Below are 19,145 nucleotides of genomic sequence, written 5' to 3'. Positions count from 1 at the left end.
GCCTGGAACACTTCCTCTAGGTGCTGCCTGGTTCAGGTCTCTGCACAGATGTCACCTTCTCGGTGAGGCCTGCCCTGTTTAACACCATGACCTTCCATCCCCACTCCCAGACCACTAGCCTTGCTCTCTTTTTTATTTTGTCATGGTCCTTATAACTGCCAAACATACTATACATTTTACTTAGTGTGTTTTTTATTTATTGTCTTTTCTCCACCCCAGAATGTCAACACTCTAGGGCAGGGATTACTGTTTACTTGTGAATGTATCCCCAGTGCCTAAAATAGTAGCTGCCACTCAAGAGTGCTTTGCTGAGTGAATGAATGAGCTGCAGGAGGCCAGATATGGGGCTGTCCAGGTGGGGAAGCAGATGGGGCTCAGGAAGGAGCAGTAGTGGAGAGGCCAGGTTGAGCCAGTGTGGTCAGGCAGGAGGACATTCCATGGAAGTGACAGCTTGCTGCCCCTCTGGGGAGTCCTGAGGATGGGAGAGCACAGGACAAGGCTTTGAAGATGCAAATATGGGGCATCTCCCAGGCCTCCCTCCTTCCTGGTCTGGTGTGCCTCCGGCCCTGCCAGTAAACAGGATCTCTGGGCAACTGCCTGAGAACACTGCCCAGCGCCCCAGAGGCCTTGACTTGCTCCTTCCTGCACTATAAATCGGGTGCCTTCCAGCTGTGACATCCTGGATGCTGCTGGGGAAGTGAGGCAGGATAGATTGGCTGCAAAGAGCTGTGCGTGGCCTCGAGCAGGGCACTGCACCTCAATTTTCTTGTCAGCAAAATGGAAATGATAGGAGTATGGACTTCAGGGAGTGACCGTGAAGTCCAACAAGATGATGGCATGAAAGGCCCTGGTAGAGAATTCCTGGTGGTCCAGTGGTTAGGACTCCTTGCTTTTACTGCTGAGGGCCCGGGTTCAATCCCTGGTCAGGGAACTAAGATCCCACAAGCTGCGAGGTGTGGCAAAAAAAAAAAAAAAAAAAGTCCCTGGTAAACAGAGGTGCTCCATGGACCCATGGTGTGTAAGAGGCACAGGGACCAAATCCCAGCTCCACCACTGAGCTGTCTCTTCACCTGTGAAACAGGGTTAAGTGAGTCATTAACTTCTAGGGTTTTTGAGAGATTCAAAATGTGGAGGAAATTCTAACTGTTCAGTAGACATACAATAGTTGTTAGCTGTTATTCATGGTAATTATTCCAATAATGATAGAGATTAGAATGTTATTGAAAAGCCATTTGAGAGCCCAGAAACCTTGGTTCACACCCCAGAGAGGACCATGGACTTGACACAGCACAACTTCAGCCACATGACTTTGTCCAACCTAGGAGTGGGGTGTGGGGAGTTCAAATCCATGCCTCACCACTCCCCAGCTATGGACATGTAGACATAATATTTAATTGTTCTAGGCCTCAGTTTCCTCATCTGAGAATGGAGAATAATTGTACATGCCTCTTACAATTGCCACAAGGATTGAGTGAGTTAATATGTGTCCAGTATCTGGCCCTGTGCCTGGCACTTAACAAGCAGCAAGAGGACCGTATGGGACAGTGTTATTCTGTTCATTCCACCAACGGGTAAACTGAGGCTCAGCCAGGAGAGCGCACTTGGTCCAAGTTATCAGTTGTGATGTTTACTGGGTCTGAATTGGGATTCGCTTCATTACAGCATTAGAAGCCCAAACCAGTGAACTCACTGTCTGTGAGCTATCCCCTTTAATCTCTTAGGGATTTTTTCAGTTAAATGGGAGTCCATGCCCATAACGTTAGAAAAATGGATAAAGGGAAAACTCAACACTGAGAAAATCTCATCCATGAACTTCTTTCTAGAGAGCTGGGAAAACACTTAGTCCTGGTATTGAAAGGTCTTGGGGGGCTTCCCTGGTGGCGCAGTGGTTGAGAGTCTGCCTGCTGATGCAGGGGACACGGGTTCGTGCTCTGGTCCGGGAGGATCCCACATGCCGCGGAGCGGCTGGGCCTGTGAGCCATGGCCGCTGAGCCTGCGTGTCCGGAGGCTGTGCTCCGCAACGGGAGAGGCCACAACAGTGAGAGGCCCGCATACCGCAAAAAAAAAAAAGGTCTTGGGTTCCAGTTTGAGATGTACTAAGCAGGGTAATAGGGAGTCCTTGAAGATTCTTGAATGTGGGAACTTAAAGGATATGTATCTGGGAGTGCATTTGGATTAATTTAAGTTACTGATGTCCGTACATTGCTGGTGGGGTGCAAACTGGCACAAATATCTATGGAGCGTCGTTGAATTCCACAAATATCCCAGATATATTTGTAGAGCTCTTCCTCAATGACAGTGCTGAGCAGGGCTGATGATTTGCCTCTGCCACACACTTGTGATCTGGAGAGGAGACAGGCAATAAATGAACACACAACTTGATATACCGCATGTTGTGGAGGAAGAAACGTTAGGAAGAAACCAAAGCAGGATAAAGAGAAGAGCCTGAGTGGGAGGGGTGGTGTTTGATTTGAGGCACAGATGGAGTTAGGAGGAGACATGGAGACGCGTAGGGAGAGAGCATTTCGGGTAGAGGAAAAGTTAAGTGCAAAGGCTCTGGGATGGGAGCGTGCCTGGGAGGTTCAAATTCCTGCCAGGAGTCCGGATGGGAACATGCCTAGTGTTTTCAAAACTCTGTGGGACAGAGAAGGAGAGGGGAGAAGGAACCAGGTGAGAGAGGTCATGGGATCAGACACATAGGGCTTCAGAGTCATTGCAAGAATGTTTTACTCTGAGTAATGTGGGAGACCGTCAGAGGCTTCTGAGAGAAGGAGAGACAGGATCTCACTCAGGTTTTAAGGGGATGCTTCTGGCTGCATGTGGAGAATGGACTGTGGGGGCCGGGGCAGAAGCTGGGAGCCCAGGGAGGAGGGTGACTGGTACCGGAATGGTGATGGTAGAGGTGGTGAGACGTGCTAAGATTCTGGATCTGTTATGAAGAGATGGAGCTCAGGGTTGATTGAGGGGCTGGCAATATCTGTCAAAATTGCAAGTGCACATATCCTTTGACTAGCATGTCTTCTTCTGGGACTTTTTCCTACATTCACACTTACATATGGGGGAAGTGAACGTTAGCTGTGTGTAACAGGAGAAACGACCAGGCTGGATTCAGCCAAGTGTGGGTGGGGATGTAGAGATAGTGCTGGGGGAGTGGGTCCTGGAGCTGCCATCTGGAGAACAATCTGTCATGGTAATATATATATATATATATATATATATATATATATATATATATATATATATATCAGAGTGTGTAAAAGATGGCCACCAATTTTTTGACATTGCTCCCATTGAGGGATGAGGTCTATGCACCTGCTCTCTGAATCTGTGCTGGCCCATGACTGTCTTCACCAGAAGAGATGTTGTGTCAGTTTCTAGGACCAGATCTTAAAAGACTAGCAGCTTCCATTTCCTCTTTCTTGGAATGATTACTTGGGGAGAAGCCAGCTGCTGTGAAAGAAGTCCAACCACTGTGAGACTGCCATGCTGTGAGGAAGTCCAGGTAGCTATGGAGAGGTGTCCTTTAGTGTGAGATGCCAAGGGTGGGGAAGCAGAGAAAGAGAGAGAGATTGAGAGAGAGAGAGAAAGAGAGAGAGAGCAGCCAGACATATCAAGCCTGCAGACATGAGACAAGATGCCATCTTGGAAGGGAACCTCCAGCCCCAGCTGTCTCAGCTGACACCATATGGTTCAGAGATGAGCTGCCTAGCCAAGCCCTTTGTGAATTCCTGACCCACAAAATCACAAACAAGACAAAGTGTTGTTTTAAGCCTCTAAGTTGAGGGTAATTTTTTTGTGGTACAAAAGATAACCAGAATACATATACCCTATGAACGACTCCTATTTGTCCAGACAAAATTCTCATACCAGCCCATCCAAGGACATGGCAGTGCTGTTGTGGTAGTGGAGACTTAGAGACCACCCAGGTGCTCAACACTGGAAAAGTAGAGAGGAAAATGTGGATGCAAACCAAGGAGTCCTAGTCAGCAATTAGAAGTCACAGGTCAAGCCACAAGCTGGATCAATATTAAACAGGGAATGAACACTAGAGCACAAATAAATTAAAAATGCATACACAGAAAGCAACAATACACATGCAAGCACACTGTGTTCATTATGTTCTACAAGAAGACTTACACCCCAAAGAACACACATGGAACCCATCAGAATGGGTCTACAGAGGTGCAGAAAATGGGAAGGGGAAATGAGATAAAAGGGAATAGAGGGAGAAAAATAAAACAAAGGAGGGGCACGCGGGGCCAAGCTTGACAATCGGCCATGAACTGAGGAGTGTTTTTTTGATTAACTCAACTCTCTACATTTGAAGCTTAAAATATAGTAATAAAAGTAAACAAAATAAATGTCTATAAATAGGGATTGGTTGAATAAATTGCAGCACATTCACAGGATGACGAAGCCACGGAAAAGATGGAGAAGCTTGCTATGTACTAATATTTTAAAATCACCAAAGTGGGACTTCCCTGGTGGCGCAGTGGTTAAGAATCCGCCTGCCTAATACAGCGCACACGGGTTCGATCCCTGGTCCAGGAAGATCCCACATGCCACAGAGCAACTAAGCCCGTGCGTCACAATTTCTGAGCCTGCACTCTAGAGCCCGTGAACCACAACTATTGAGCCCGTGCACCTAGAGCCCGTGCTCCACAACAAGAGAAGCCACCGCAATGAGAAGCCCGTGCACCGCCACGAAGAATAGCCTCCACTCGCCGCAACTAGACAAAACCCACACGCGGCAACGAAGACCCAACGCAGCCAAAAATAAATTAATTAAGTAAATAGGGCTTCCCTGGTGGCGCAGGGGTTAAGAATCCGCCTGCCAACACAGGGGACACGGGTTCAAGCCCTGTCCGGGAAGATCCCACATGCCGCGGAGCAACTAAGCCCGTGCGCCACAACTATTGAGCCTGCGCTCTAGAGCCCACGAGCCACAACTACTGAGCCCACGTGCTGTAACTACTGGAGCCCGTGTGCCTAGAGCCTGTGCTCCGCAACAAGAGAAGCCACCGCAACGAGAAGCCGGCGCACCACACCGAAGAGTAGCCCCCGCTTGCCACAGCCAGAGAAAGCCCATGTGCAGCAACAAAGACCCAACGCAGCCAAAATAAATAAATTAATTAATAAAAAAAAAATTAAATAAATAATTTTTTAAAAAACTTAAAAAAAAATCACCAAAGTGTATTGAATAGGGGAAAAAGTGATATAGAAGCGTGTGTATAATATGCCTCCATTTGTGGGGAGAAGTAAAAGTGTATGTATTTTCATATATGTTTATAAATGAATGGTATCTCCGTGGAAGTATATTGCAGAAACTAATACAAGTGGATGCTTCTGGGGAAAAGGGCCAGGTATCAGGGGACAGGAGGGGATGGGAGACTTCAGAAGAGCCGGCACCCAGGAGGTGTATTCAGAGAAGGAACCACCACCCACACTGGAACCATCTTCTCCAGGCAGGCCTGTGCCAGATGCGGGGGCTTGGAGGGAAAGCAGAGCCCACCCTGACCTGCTCAGGGCTCTGACTCTGCCCCACCCATGACAGGACCTTGGCCAACAAGACCCTGTGTGGTTGGGCACTGCCCACCTCTCTGCCCTCACTGGCTGCCTCCCTCACCTTCTCCACCACTCACCCACCACTACTCCCCTTCTCCACTCCCCATCTCCAGCTGTGTTTTTATTTATTTATTTTTAATTATTATTTTTTAAATTTATTTATTTTTGGCTGTGTTGTGTCTTCGTTGCTGTGCGCTGGCTTTCTCTAGTTGCAGCGAGCGGGGGTTATTCTTTGTCGCGGTGCACGGGCTTCTCATTGCAGTGGCTTCTCTTGTTGAGGAGCATGGGCTTAGGCACGCAGGCTTCAGTAGTTGTGGCTTGTGGGCTCTAGAGCGCGGGCTCAGTAGTTGTGGTGCACGGGCTTAGTTGCTCCGTGGCATGTGGGATCTTCCCGGACCAGGGCTCGAACATGTGTCTGCTGCATTGGCAGGCGGGTTTTTTTTTTTTTTTGCTGTACGCGGGCCTCTCACTGCTGTGGCCTCTCCCATTGCAGAGCACAGGCTCCGGACACACAGGCTCCGCGGCCATGGCTCGCGGGCCCAGCCGCTCCGCGGCATGTGGGATCTTCCGGGACCGGGGCACGAACCCGTGTCCCCTGCATCGGCAGGCAGACTCTCAACCACTGCGCCACCAGGGAAGCCCGGCAGGCGGGTTCTTAACCACTGTGCCACCAGGGAAGCCCTCCAGCTGTGTTTTTAGACACTCAAAGAACTACAGAGAATAATATAACAAAACCCTATGTTCTTATCACCCAGTTTAAGGAAGAAAATGTGAAACACAATTGAGAGCATTTTTTTTTCCCCAGCTGCACCCTGTGGCTTGCAGGATCTATAGTTCCACAACCAGGGGTGGAACCCGTGCCCCTAGCAGTGGAAGCGTGGAGCCTTAACCACTGGACTGCCAGGGAAGTCCCAAGAGAGGGTAGTGGTTTTAAAATATGTCCACGAATTCTTTGAAACTCTTTCCTTCAGAAGGGGCACCTGATTCCCCATACCTTTGAGTGTGGGCGGGGCTTAGTGACTCCCTTCTGATGAAGAGAATGGGGTGGAAGTAATAGTTGAGGCTAGGTCCTATAAAGGATACAGCTTCAGCCCAGATGCCTGTCTGTCAATGCTCACTTTTGGAGTCCAGTCTCCATGCTGTGATGGCATCCAGGTCACATAGAGAGGAACCGAGTCCCTCTCCTCTCCCTCCCACCCCTGGCCAACAACCAGCACCAACTTGCCAGCCATGCAAATGAGCCCCTTTGGCAGCAGACTCCCCAGCCCCAGTCAGGCATTCAGATGACTGCAGCTCCAGTTGACATCCGAAGGAAAACTCCTGAGGACCAGAACCACCAGCTAAATCACTCCCCAATTCCTGACCCATGAAAGCTGTGAGATATAATAAATGACTACTGCTGTTTTAAAACACCATGTTATGAGGTTATTTGTTACGCAGAATAGATAGCTAATACAGAAGGCCCCTGGTTTCCCTTCCCAATAAAGAGTCTCCCTCTCCACTCCAAGGAAACCCCTCTATTGATATCTATTATCCCCAGGAATGTTTTAACTTTTACTATTGTATTGGTATAAATCCTTATAAAATGTATGGGACGACTGTTTCATTCTCAAAAGTGTATAGAAAGTGTCCATTACATAATACATACATTTGTATTTATAATATGTATCCTATCTCACTTGCCTTTTTTTCTTACACGGCATGCTTTGGAGATGCATCTGTATTGAGGCAGGCGGCTGCAAGTCCTTGTGGCTGCCGTACAGTATTCTATTATATTAATAAACCACAGTGTATTATCCAGAGCTCCACGTCGGTAGACATTTGGGTTGTTTCTGGGTTTTGCTGTTACAAACAACAGTGTCCATAACATCTAGTCACCCTCTACTCCTCTTCACGTGGCAACTTTTTGTTCTTTGAAGTCTCAACTGTAATGTCACCACCTCGCTGATCACCCCTCCTAGCTCTCGGGCTCTCTGTTCCCCCAGAGCTCCCCAAAGCTGGTCTCTATTGGTGCTCTCTCGATTTTTCCTTCTAGTACCTAGTGTGCTTGGTCAGCGTTCAGTTCTATGGTCCTTCCCCTGAGCTGGAGAGCAGCTCCATGAGATGAGCTTTCCTCCCCGTACCTGCACCACTCCCCACCCACCACAAACCTAGCATAGGGCCTGACACACAGTAGGTCGTCAACAAAAAGTGGTGTATTAGGAATGGCTGAGAATAGCTTCCTTGCTTTGGGCCTGAGTTTCCCCATCTGCATGGTAAAAACATTAGATCAATTTTGGGGTGACTTGCATTCAGCTTTTGAGAGGGGCCTCAGTGGCCACAGCAAGGTAGAGAGGAGAGATCTTCAGCTTTCAGCAGAGCCCCTGTTCTTTCCCTATGTCCTAGCTTGGTCTCCATGGGAGATTTTGTTTGGAGGGGAATAGCTACCATTTACTGAGCCCTTATTACGTGATAGGTGAGTTCTAAGCTGGCACATGCATTTTCTCATTTCAGCCACTCATTAACCCTCGGAAGTAAACACTATTATGCTCCTCTGTTACAGAGAGGGTAAGTAATTTGTCATGGGACTAGCAAATGAAGGAGTGAGATTTGAGCCAGAAGAGACTGGCTCCAGAGCCCAGCTGTCTAACCACTGACCCACACTGCCTCGGTGGTACCCCAGCTTTAGAGATGGGGTGGGGGCGGAGGAGGAGGAAGGAGAAGGACATGGAGAAAGGAAGGTAAAGGGAAGGCTGACAGCCACTCTTCGGAAGGCCCTTGCCAGCGAGAGCATCCTGGTGTCCTCAGTTACTTCCCCAGCCCCCTGTCCCTCAGCTCTGATGGCTTTAAGACGTCCTGCCTCCCCCCATTTGGCTCCCTAGCCCAGCTCCACGCCCCAGTGGGTCCTGCTGTGTTTCAGCAGCTCACAGCTCTCCCCCTGCATCTCCTTCCAGGTGCCTGGACGCTAAACCCCAGAAGCTGAGGTCTGGAGTCACAGCCCAGCTCCAGCGAGGGACAGGAGGGTCTTTCCAAACCAGCACCTTGTACTTTCCCAGGAGCATCAGAGGATAGAAATTATGGTGAATTCAAAAGGCCGTCTGTCGGGCTTCCCTGGTGGCGCAGTGGTTGGGAGTCCGCCTGCCGATGCAGGGGACATGGGTTCGTGCCCCGGTCCGGGAGGATCCCATATGCCACAGAGCAACTGGGCCTGTGGACCATGTCCGCTGACCCTGCGCGTCCGGAGCCTGTGCTCCGCAATGGGAGAGGCCACAACAGTGAGAGGCCTGCATACCGCAAAAAAAAAAAAGAAAAAAAAAAGGGCGTCTGTCTCTCTGGACTCCTGGGCCCTGGGACGGGTTGTAGAGCTGGGGTATGTGTTCATACCTGCCTCAGCCTCAGGGAGTTCTGGTCCAGAATGTGTGGGCCCCTGGATCCGGATGGTACCTGCTCCCTGGAGGACAGCATCCCCAGGGACTAGGAGGGAGGTTCCTGAACGTGAGTCCTGAAGAGTCCCTGGCATCTTGGGATTCTGGTGTTCTTTTGCATGACTTCTGAGCCTGTCAGCCTAGCTGTCTTCCTTCTCTTCCTCGCTTTTTTCGTTTATTTCCAAACTGTACGTGGTTCCAGGCACTGAACCTTCCTTTTATTCATTCAACAAATTTTTATTGAGGGCCTACTGTGTGTCAGGCACTGTTCAGGCACTGGGGAAACAGCCATGGGCAAAAGTGACAAATATCCTGACACCTATGAAATGTTCACTCTCTTTGTAACAGACAAATAAGAAAAGTAAGTCAGGAGAAAAATTAAGAAGAGAAGAGGGTACAAACCTTTGGGTAGGGTGGCCAGGAGAAGCCTCGCTGAGAAGTTGACAATTGAGAACAGACTTGAAGGAAGAGGAATCCAGGCAAAAGGAGTGGCCAGTGCAAAGGCCCTGAGGTGGCAGAGTGCCTGGGAGGCACAGCAAAGAGACAGGTGTTGCTGCAGTGGAGTGAATGAGGTCAAGGGGAGGAGGGAACAAGGAGAAGGAAGTGGAGGAACAGATCCCTGAGGGTCTGGTGGTCATTGAAAGGGAATGGGCATTTATTCTAACATTTTTCCCCATTGACACTTACTTACTGGGGGTTTTGATCAGAGACACAGTCAGACTTAGATTTTGAGACAATCCTTCTGGCTACTGAGTAGAGGAGAGAAGGGAGTGGAGGCAGAGACCAGCGAACAGATGCTGACCAATCCCTGTGGGAGATGAGGGAGGCTTGGCGAGTGATGGTGGGAGGAAGTGGCTGCATCCTGGATCTATTCTGTAGGTAGATCCAACATGATTTGCTGATATCCACTGCGAGATGTGAGAGCAGGAGACAAGTCCAGAATGACTTTGAGCTTTTAGGTCTGATGGAAGGGAAGGAAGGCTGGGTTGGGGGAGGCTGGCTGGAGCAGGTTTGGGACAGATTTGGTCTGAGTCGCTGATAGACATCCTTGGGAAACATGGTGGCAGCACTTCAGGGGTGAGACCTGGTCTGGGGATACATGTTGGGCATCGAAAGACTGGATGAGAGTGCTTAGAGGGAGGGAGTAGATAGAAAAGAAGAGGCTACAATGTAAGCCCTTTCTACAAGGATGAAAGTATATGCAAGTACATCAGCTGTTTATTTGACTGAGATTTAGTTATTAAATTGATACTTAAACAATTCTAAGAGTTTCTCAAGTAATAACTTATTTAATATTCATAACTGTCCTGTGAGGTAGGTACTATTAATATTGTCACCATCTTACAGAGATTAAGAAATGGAGGCACAGAGAGGTTAAGTGACTTGCCTAAGGTCACAGAGCTGCTAGGAGGTGGACCCAGGCTTTGAATCCAACAATCGAAGTACAGAGTCCTTGTGCTTTGCCACCACCACATGCTGCTTGCACCACGATGTAGCAGTCCCACACAAGTGGGTGCCCACCATGGTTTCAGGTAAGGGGAAGAAGAGTGGGGATTGAGGAGAAAAATGGGGAAAAAAAGACAATGAAGCCTGTGATGACAATGAGCTATGATTTGAGAAATGGGATTAACTCTGTTCTCCGCACTGATACAAAAAGGAAGGAGAGGAGAAGTAGAAGGGGGGAGGGAGAGGAGGAGGAGGTGGAGGAGAGGGGAAGGAAAGGGGGAGGAGAAGGAGAAGGGGAAAAGAAAAGAAAAAGGAGAGAAAGGAGAAGAAGGGGGAATGAGGAGGAGGAGGTGGTGGCAGAGGAGGAAGAGGAAGAAGAAGAAGGATGGACAAGAAGGGAAAAGTATTTTATTTTATTTTTATTGTTTAATTAAAATTTTTTTACTTTTTATTTTATTAAAAATTTTTAAATTTTAATACAATTTTTCAAGGTTACACTCCATTTACAGTTATTACAAAATATTGGCTATATTGCCCATGTTGTACAATACATCCTCGTAGTTTATCTTACACCCAATAGCTCGTACCTCCCACTCTCCCACCCCTATTTTTAACACCTCCCCCCACCCCAGGAAAAAGTCTTTAGCTGGTCTCCTGGGGCATAATCATAATGACTCTGGGCACCTAAGACCCTTCCCAGCTGGGCTTGGTTGCTTCTTCAGTCTTGTTTCCTGACCCTTCCAACAATGTTCCAGTCACCCCAGGCCATACCCTGTCCCCAGGACCCACTTGTCCTTACCTTTGAGCCTTTGCTTGTGCTGCTTCCTCAGTCAAGAGTGCCCTTTCCTCATTGCAGAATTATTTATAGTAGCCAAGATATGGAAACAACCTAAGTGTCCACTGATGGATGAATAAATAAAGAAAATGTGGTATACATATGATGGAATATTATTCAGCCATTAAAAAAAGAATGAAATCTTGCCACTTGCAATAACATGGATGGACTTCGAGCGCATTATGCTAAGTGAAATAAGTCAGACAGAGAGAGACACATACCATGTGATCTCACTCATAGGTGTAATCTAAAAAAACAAAAACCTAAAAAAGCTCATAGATACAGGGAACAGATTGGTGGTTGCCAGAAGCAAGAGGTTAAGGGGATGGTTGTGAGAGAAATGGGTGAAGGAGGTCAAAGGGCACAAACTTCCAGTTATGAAATAAATAAGTCATGGGGATGTAATGTACAGTATGGTGACTATAGTTAATAATACTGTATTGCATATTTGAAAGTTGCTAAGAGAGTAGACCTTAAAAGTTCTCATCACAAGAAAAAAGATTTTATAACTATGTTAAGGTGATAGACATTAACTAGACTTATTGTGATCATTTTGCAATGTATACACATATCAAATCATTATGCTGTATACCTGAAACTAATATAAGGTTATATGTCAAATATACCTCAATTTAAAAAAATAAGGATGATATCAACCACCTTTTTAAAAAATATATTTATTTATTTATTTGGCTGTGCCAGGTCTTCACTGAGGCACATGGGATCTTCTTTTAGTTGCGGCACACGGAATCTATTTCCCTGACCAGGAATCGAACCCCGGCCCCCTGTGTTGGGAGCGCAGAGTCTTAACCACTGGACTACCAGGGAAGTCCCACCTCAATTTTTTTAAATGAAAAAGAAAAAGGGAATTACAAAGCAGAAAAAAAAAAAAAAAGAATGCCTTTTCCCTCTTTCTTCATTTCAGGAACTCCTACACATCCATCAAATCCCACTAAAGTCTCTCTCCTAGGTGAAACTTTTTCCTGCCTTCCACTCCTTTGGGCTCCCACAGCCCGCTGCACTTCTCTTTTCTGGTTTGGTTGGCTTACCTGCGGGTCTCCCCTGATGGCCAGTGAGCCTCTGGAGGGCAGAACTGGGTCTGGCTCATCTCTGTTAGTCCCCCTGCCAAACCCAGAGCCTGGCACGTGGTGGGTACTCCATAAGGGCAGAGAGCATCCCATTTCACCTTTATAGCTTCAGTGGCTGGTTGAGAGGAGGTGCTTGATACATGTTGTTGGACAGATAAATGAATGAATGAATGCTTGATGGAAGGGTGAATAATGACATCAGGCTACTTTTCCAATAGCAGCAAAATCTCAGTGCTGAGAAAACAATTCACAGCCCTCAAGTCATAGCCTAGAATTCTGATTCCTAGGCCCTTCGTTCCTAGAGCTATAGAATGTTGTTGAAGAAGAGTCCCTGGCATCACTCCTTCCAGCTGGGTGAACTTGGGCAAATTGCTTCATTCTGTGCCTCGGTGTCCTCATCTGCCCAAAGGGGAAATAGTCACACCTTTCTCATGGGGCTGTTATGTGGATGAAATCTGACTGTGTGTACCAGGCACTTAACACAGCACCTGGACACCACGTATGCCCACTAAATGTTAGTTCTGCCAAGTCTCTACTTGACTTTTTTTTTTTTTTTTTTTTGCGTTACGCAGGCCTCTCACTGTTGTGGCCTCTCCCGTTGCGGAGCACAGGCTCTGGACCCGCAGGCTCAGCGGCCATGGCTCACGGGCCCAGCCGCTCCGCGACATGTGGGATCTTCCCGGACCGGGGCACGAACCCGTGTGCCCTTCATCGGCAGGCGGAGTCTCAACCACTGCGCCACCAGGGAAGCCCTGACTTTTTATTTTGAAACAATTTCAGACTTACAGAAAGGTTGCAAAAATAGTACAAAGAATTCCTGTATGCCCTTCATCCAGATGCCTCAAGTGTTGACATTTTACTACCCTTGCTTTATCATTCTGTCTCTGCATACATTTTTGTCTGAACTGCTGGGAGTAAATTGAAGACGTGATGCCTCTTTACCTCTAAATGATTTTATGTGTATTTTCTAAAAATAAGGACACTCTCTTACAAAACTGCAGTACAGGTACAAAAATCAGGACATTAACATTGATACAATAATATTGTCTACATTTAGACTTATTGAAATGTTGCCAATTATTCCACTAATGTCCTTTAAAGCAAACAAACAAAAAACTTTTTTTTCGGATCCAGCGTCCAATCAAGGATACATATTCCATTTAGTTTTTATCACTCTTTAGTCTCTTTATGTGGAACAGCTCCTCAGTTTTTCTTTGACTTTTATGACCTTGACATCTTTTGAATGTGTATAGGCTACTTGTCTTGTAAATTGTCCCTCTATTTGGATTTTTTTTTAATCTTTCCTTATGATTGAATTCATATTAAGTGCTTCAGGCAATAAGACCACAGAAGTGATGCTGTGTGCTTCACAGAGCTCCTATCGGGGGCATACGATGTCAATTTGCCCCATTACTATCGATGTCCACTTTGATCACTTGGTTAAGGTGGGCTGTGCCAATTTTGCCCACTGTAGAGTTACTATTTTTCCCTTCATCATTAATAAATATCTGTGGGGAGACACACTGAGACTCTGAAGATATTCTGCTTCTCTTCATACTTCCTACCCACGTACATCCTAGCAGGATGATATATTTTGCATTAAATGTAGTTCCTATTTGACCAAAAAAGACATGAACATGGACCAATAATTCAACAGTACAAAAGAGTATGAGTCTCTCTCCTACCCCATCCCAGCCACCAGTCCCTCTCCCTTAGCTGTCCCTATTTCTGCTGTTTTTTGTGTCCTTCCAGAAGTGTTCTATGCACACTATGCACTAGGCAGGCTCATACACACATGTACCTCTTTGAGAGCTAGATGCACACAGAATGTAGCTGAATACACATATTGTTCTGCATCTTGCTTTATTTCACTTAACATTTTGGAGACCATTTTATATTTGCACATAAAGAAAGATCTCTTGCTGATTTTAGAACCTTATTTCCACCTGAGATGCAATCCCTTCATGTTCACAAATAAGGAAACCGAGACCCAGAGTGGGGAAGGAAGAGGTCCCCTAAATTAGAAGGCAAAGCAAACCTGGAAAGCAGCCTGGGACCCCTCCACAAAAGAGTGGCCGGGTCTCCCCACTGGGGAGCCAGGCCTTCCAGAGGCTGCCCCAACGAGATGCCAGACCCAGGCTCACATCCCTGTTCTCCTTCTTAGCTCTCGTTAGGGACTACCCTGCAGCTTCCTGCTGGGCCAGGCCTTGGGAGCCCCATTGATCCTCTGACAGCCCAAGACAGATCGTCGGGGAGTGTGTATTCAGGTGCAGGCTGAGCACATGGAGGCCAGATGAGAACGGGGTGGGGGGGTCAGGGGCCCACTTGGGTGGGGGAGAGGCCTGAAGAGGCGAGGAGAGAGGATCCCACAGACACCTGCCTCCTCTCTCCCTCCCCCTTTATCCTGCCCTCCTTGGGGCTGCTGCTCCCCCAGCCTCCTCTCACCAGGCAGCGCCGTCCAGGGGGACGGGGCAGGGCTCACCCACATCCTCTCCTCTCCCTCTGGCCTGGGTGTAGTGGAGAGAAGTTAGGATATGGAGTGAGCCCGGCTTGGTCTGATCGCAGCTCAGGCTCTCCTGTGAAAAGACAGCCTCAGTTTCCTCCAGGCAAGGAGTAGGGAACATGTTTTGCACGGTCCAGCAGGCAGTGCAGCAGGCTGGGTACTGTCTCCACAACTGCCCCATCGGCCTCTTAAAATGCCCACTGCTCGTCCCCCTCTGGTTATGGAGACTTGCCTTCCCTCCCCAGAAGGAACATGGAAATGGGCCGGGCCTGCTGACCCAAGAGACCTCCTGGCAAAAGTCCCCTGGGGCCGCTGAGTCTTTGTGTTCGCAGCCATGGGCCGGTCTCTGCCCCTGAGGTTCAGGTGATGGGTGCTCACTCCCTGATGAGGCGTGCCCTCAGCCCTGCCTCTTCTCCTTTCTCCTTCGCAGAAATCTGCCCCGCTGTGGCTACCAGAGGGCAGTGTGGACCCCAGAGTGGAGGGTCTATCTAGATGCCCTGTGACCCCCACAAGCCCTTTAGTTGGCACGTGCATCCCAAGTGAGTACCTGAGCAGTGTGTGGTGTGCAAGGGGGTGGGAGGATGGGGGGGACAGGCTGGAGGTGGACGTGGACTGAGAGAGAGGGATGCAGGGAGCGGAGTGGGGCTCAGTGAGAGAAGAGGGGCTTCAAAGGAGACGTGAGTGCAGAGAGAGGAATGAGGATTCAGTGAAATACACAGGGGCTTGGTGAGGGTGAGAGGGTCTCAGAGAGAGGCTGGGGGCACAGAGAGGAAGCTGGCGGAACAGAAGGAGATGCGGCTCAGACGGGGAGCTGTAGACTGAGAGGGGAATGGGGCCTGGGGGCACGAAGGCTCAGGTAGGGGAACAAGGGACAAAGGGGAGAATCAATCTGGGGAGGGGTGGGTGCCCACCATCCACCGCAGCTCAGGGAGGAGGAGGCCGGGACTGTGGAGGGCGGCACCAGAACAAAGCCCCCGGAGAGCAGCCCGTCCTGAAGTCCAGCTGACAGACCCTGAGCTAATTATCTTTAATGAGCAGCTGGGCCCCCTTTCCTGGGATTTGCATTTGCAGTGGTAATCAGCACAGCAGCACCTCCATGGATACGATTCCAGGAGCCGAGGTAAAGTCTCAGGAGGGGCTTCCCTGGCCTCGCGCAGGGCTGGGGAAGGTGTCATTTTGCTTCCCCTGCAGATTAGGGGATTTTGGAAGGCAATGTCCACTGGAGGCAGGGGCTGGCATCAATTATCCATCTCAGCCATGGCCAGGGGTGTGGGTCCTGGGGAGGGTACCGGGGTTGTAGCCCTCACAAATCCTAAGATATTAGGCTTGGAGCCTCTTAGATAGTGCAGCTAGCCACCGTTGCAGAAGTGAGGGAATGGGCCAGAGAGGGGCAGTGTGTTGCTCAAGGTCTCACAGTACAACAGAAACGCTTGTGAGCCTGTCTGCGGCAGTCACTGTCGGAAACGCATTCCTGAATCCTCACTAGCAGCCCTGTGAGTTGGTAAAAATAGTAGTCCTATTATTAACCCCATTTTACAGATGAGGACTGAGCAGTCACATAGCCTGGAGGCCTCACAGCTGGGATTTGAACCCAGTTATCCTGGCTGGTCCCTGCAAGGGTAGTAGGGCTCTCAGACCTGGGCTTCCCCTGGCCATGGGGGCTGACAGTGCCTCTCTCCCCCTCATCATCTCTGCAGGGATGCCAGTATGTTTTGTGCCCCTGGCAGGGTTGGGAGGTGAGACTTAAGTATAAATAAATAAACAGGGAGCAGATGGTGGGGGGGGGATGGGGGACAGGCAGGGGCAGGGCCAGGGCCTCCTACTTCTCCCTGGGAAAACATTACTGGGCCAGAGCAAATGGATTCCAGACTTAGGGCCTAAGAGCCCCCTCCTCAGCCCTGCTCTCTTGTCTGCTGGTCTGGGACCTGGCCCAGCCCTTGGGAGAAATGGTGGGCTGGGGCCCCGAATCCTAGGTTCTGCCCATCTCTCATTTCCTCTCTTCTTCCTGTGTGACCTTGAGAAAGTCATTTTACCTCTCTGTGCCTCCATTTCCCGATCTGTCAAATGAGTGGAAGGAGAATGAGTGGAAGGAGGCGGTCGTTTCTGCTCCAGGGCCACTTCCTCAGGGAAGCCTTCCTTGATTTCCCCAGGAAGACTCTGTTAGAGCAACAGCTTAGAGTATCAGGAGAATATGGGTATTTGTGTCTTTCATCCCACAACAATCTATTCGACAGATATTTGCTCACAGTCTACTACGTGCTGGCCACTATGCTACCCTCAAGGCTGAGAGTTTTCTCCATAGCTCCAGCAGCTGGCCCACAATAGCTGCTAATAAACACCTGTTTTGTAAATGAATGAATGAGTGGGTGGATGAAAGTGGAGATGAGAAGCTGTGATGTTTCCCAAATATGGAAACTGCATCAGTGGGGTGATGTTGGGAGTGGACCAAAGATGATGTGGGTGAACAGCAACAAGGTATTAAATAAAAAATTCACCATGAGAAACTCATTCACTGTCTCCCAGATTTTCCAATAGGCCAAGGAGAAATTCTCCAAGGATGCTGGTACTACCTTTCTAACACCTGTGGATCACTTGTGTGCTCTCACTCTCTCTCTCTCTCATCTGGAGATAGCTGGACCCAGAACTTCTACAGGCAATGGTATTCAGCTAGAATTTGAGAACATTGTTTTGTTTCCATTTTACTCATTTTTGTCACTTTTTATTTGTGGTAAGGGTTTCTGATTTTTTATTTATGTTTAGATAATGCTGATGGGAATGCTAACTGGCCCTGGAGAAACTTTGGAGAAGTGTTGGCATTTTCTGATAAAGTGATTTTCTGGGACCAGGCTGGTGCTGGGGGCCTGGTGTCACAAGGGAACTTGTGACAGTGATGGAAACATTCTCTGTTTTGATTGAGGTGGTGGTTACATGGGTGTGTATATTTGTCAAAATGTGTTGCACTGTACACTTTAAATGGATGCATTTTATTGTGTGTAAATTATACCTCAATAAAGTTGATTTAAAAACACATATATTGAATATATTTAAATTTCAGTCGGCCTCCCAAGGCTGACTGAAGATATTATGTACATAATATATATATTTAAGATACTAAGCACAGAAGCCCTGTGGGCGTGGCCAAGTCATGAAAGTTGTCCATCACACAGCACAGTTTGGGAAACATGGAGTCAGTGAATAAATGGATAGATAGAAGACAGAATAGTGAATGAATGGGTAAATGAGCAAGTGAATGAATATCTACCCCATTTATGATAATGAGTCCATTCTCCACAGCCCCAACATGTCAGGTGGTCTTGATCAGGGGTTGTCCTTTCTCAGCTTGCCTAGCCCCCGTGATGGAGAGCTCACTACCTGACGACATAGCCCTTTCCAATGTCTTAACATTAGGACTATGTGAAAGACCTTTCCTCATATTCAGTTGGTCTTCCTGGTAACCCCCTGCTCTCTGTGGCTCCACAGACACATCTGCTCTCCTATCTGGGGACCACCAAAATGCCCCCTACCCCAGTCTGCTCTTGTCTCAGCTCTACACCCCAGATGCTTAGCTGCTCTGCCCACTAGGTTCCGCTTGCACAGAGCTTACATCATAGAAGGGCAGTGGTACAAAAAACATGTACACAGGCAAATAAAATAATTACAAACTATGAAGGAAAAAAGCAGGGTGAGAATATTGGGGAAACTCTGGGGGAGATGAGGGAGCAAGGGAAGGCCCTGTAAGGATTTGATATTTGAGCTGAGTCCTAAAGGATGTGAAAAAGCCAGAAGAACCAGAGGAAGGGCATTCCGGGCAGAGGCAAGAGCAAGCGCAAATGCCCTGAGGTCAGAAAGCAATTGGAAACTGTGAGGCAGCCAGCCTGGCTGGAGTGGGATAGGGGGTGGGTGGGGGGGTGGGAAGGGCAGGTCATTCAGGGCATTGATGGTGAGAGCCTGGAATTGTTTTCTAAATTTGATCCTAAAATACTTTTAAGCAAAGGGTGTTATGACTTACATTTTAGTAGACAATAAATACATACTGAATCAAAAGTAACTGAAGATCCTTCCAGTTCCAGCAGTTCGGTACTTCCATAGTGATAATGATATGCCTTCAAAGGATAATGAGTGGCCTCCAGAATGGGTCTGACTAGGTTTGAATCTTGGTTCTGCCTCATCCTTGCTGTGTGACTGTGGGCAAGGGGCCTCATCCCTCTGAGCCTCAGCTTCCTCATCTGCAAAGTGGGGATAATAGGTGTACCCACCTCATGTGGTTGTTGTGAGGATGAAATGCCTTTACATTTGGGAAGCAT

Source organism: Hyperoodon ampullatus, assembly GCF_949752795.1.
Source record: "Hyperoodon ampullatus genome assembly, chromosome: 14".
Classification (NCBI taxonomy): domain Eukaryota; kingdom Metazoa; phylum Chordata; class Mammalia; order Artiodactyla; family Ziphiidae; genus Hyperoodon; species Hyperoodon ampullatus.
Note: the sequence above shows the minus strand (reverse complement) of the source record.